This window comes from Coptis chinensis, chromosome 7, assembly GCF_015680905.1.
Source record: "Coptis chinensis isolate HL-2020 chromosome 7, ASM1568090v1, whole genome shotgun sequence".
NCBI lineage: Eukaryota > Viridiplantae > Streptophyta > Magnoliopsida > Ranunculales > Ranunculaceae > Coptis > Coptis chinensis.
Genome location: NC_141462.1, coordinates 48,790,716 through 48,793,146, shown reverse-complemented (window position 1 = coordinate 48,793,146; position 2,431 = coordinate 48,790,716). Strand labels below are relative to the sequence as shown.

Sequence of the window (2,431 nt, the reverse complement as noted above, 5' to 3'; positions counted from 1 at the left end):
ATTTTAGCTCTACTTTATTGACTTTAACACTACTTTTAGAGGGATAGAGAGCCATTGGACTCAGCCTAACCCACTTGTGTTCGGTGTTGGACGAAAAACTTGAAAACCCAAAAACTGAAGCCCACCAGCGGTTACTATGGCCCTGTAGGCAGAAGTCGAAGTTAGAATTAGATTGGTTTTAGGTATATGCCCTCTATCAAAAAAACAAAAGGTGAACCTAATTGTGCTTTGGGTGCGATCATACCAGCACTAATGCACCGGATCCCATCAGAACTCCGCAGTTAAGCGTGCTTGGGCGAGAGTAGTACTAGGATGGGTGACCTCCTGGGAAGTCCTCGTGTTGCACCCCTATTTTAGAATTAAGGGAAAAAGCCATAGCCTAAAACCCTATAATCAGTCAATCACCGGCGGCGGCTGCCTCTTAAGGCACCGTCGCCGGAAGTCTTCTTCTTCTCTTCTTCTTCTCATCTTCCTTCTGAGGGTTGCTCGACTGGTTTTTTGGATGGGAAAGCTTTATGGTTGTCAAGGTGCTGTTTGTCAAAGACATGGGTTGAGAGCTAGGTTTGATTCCTTATGATCAGTAGTAGCCATAAGGAATTCGAGTTGTGACAAAGCATTGTTCCATTATTGTGGTTGGACTTAGAGGTTGGAATTGAGTAGAGTGTGGATCTGGAGGTAGAACTTGTTAAAGTTTGGGGCTTGATTCTGCGTCTTGGATGGAAACCAACGAGGAGAAATCTGGTAATGGCTGTTTTGTTTAAACAATCCATTCTCTATGGGGCGGACACCGTTGATTGTTTGGGATTGGATTTATTTCGCCGATGTACTTTGATTTTATGGTTGAGATTGGGTTTTGAAAGAATTTGAGATCGAGTTTGGTTTTTATCTTTGCTTGGTTTAGCATAAGCAAATCATTGCAGAATCGATTCGTTGTAAAATTTCAAAACCTAGATCTCGAATAGTTGTTTGGAGGCTACAAGAAGTATTTGAACGTGATTTGATTTAGCTGCTTGATTCGGAAGGTCAAGCTTTGTGGTGTGGCTGTAACCAACAAAGGAGATAGTGGTGGCGGCGGGTTGAGAAGATGGTGTTGGGATCCATTTTCACATTTCGCTTGAGATCGGATCCGGATCCACTTTAACATTTCGCCTGACTCTTGTTGGGCTTTAGTGTCTTTGGGCTTTGATTTAATTCAATAATACATAGCCACATCCCTTGAAACATTATGGACCCAGGCTACTGCTGAGATTTCTGGAGGCCTTTAGGGATTTCGACAGCAAGCAAGACATGGACCAACTTTGGAGAAAGAACACCTAGAATCTAGAATCCGGAACTGTTAAACTTAAGATTTATCTAGAGTCTTTCAGATAAGTCTCTAGCGCAAAATAGAACATTTTATGCGGTTCATTTGGGAATCCTCTAGATATAGATTTATAAGCTTATGTAAAGGAGGAGGCCAATGGATACGTCTATGTAAGCAGTTATTGGTTTTAATACAGGTGAGGGTCTGCCTAACCCTAGCTTATTTGGAAAAAAAAAAAAAAAAAAACAAAAGGTATACACCCAAAAAATTGGAAATTGAAACTTAATTTTTACCAGCCGCAATGAAATTATCGTTTTCACGCTAAGATTAGAACTCTTAAGGGTGGCTAGTTCATCACCACACCAATTTACACTCAACACTTCATCAGGCGGCCATAAACGACGGTAAGGACTCAAGAGCCATTGTTGTGTGCACTCGTTCCCACTTGCTACTTGGTGAAAATCTTGAGCAAGCCCGTCTGATTCTCAGGGATAGTTTCGTTAAATTCGCCTTCTAAAAATTTTAGTTCAAAGGTTGATTCTACTCCACCTCGAGTCAAGTCTAGGGCTCCTGGCCGTCTTCTTCAGCACAACCCATAAAATTTTCACGCCAAGCATTTGATTAATTAACTCTCATCTCTCTGATCATTGTGGATTCAGTTTGGGTTATCTGCTCTATCTTCAATAATCCAGGTACATCCAAAAATTGGGGTTTTTTTTTTGTTTTCTTTAAATTTAATTCAATAATAATCATTGGTATCCTGTGAACTCGATCAGTTCTTTCTTTACATTTCACATTATACCCTTTTTTTTTTCTCGAAGGACACTGAAACACTCAAACGGTGGGTTTTGTGCCGTGTCAGGAGCGCCGTTTGGAAAAAAAAAAGGTACTTATTTGCTATTGAAATTTTTTCCTTGCTATTCTTCTACTTATTTACTTCTAAGTTTTTCCCTCTTTATCTATGTTATCAATGTTGGTTCACACAAAGTTCAGTCGGCACAGCTTGATTTAAGCACCTTGAGTTGGTATACATAAATCTGGGATATGTGTTACGTATCAAAATTCTAAAATCCTTGTTGGTGATTGCACTGATTTTTGCTCTAGCTGATGAGATAATGATAAGTTCTC

At 40.1% G+C, this 2,431-nt stretch overlaps 1 non-coding gene across 1 annotated transcript; it reads left to right on the top strand.

The window, feature by feature from the left end:
* Positions 1 to 230: 230 nt before the first annotated feature.
* Positions 231 to 349, top strand: LOC147487786 (5S ribosomal RNA). The gene has a single exon (XR_015203410.1). It is a non-coding gene; the product is annotated as a 5S ribosomal RNA (ribosomal RNA).
* The last annotated feature ends 2,082 nt before the right edge of the window (positions 350 to 2,431 follow it).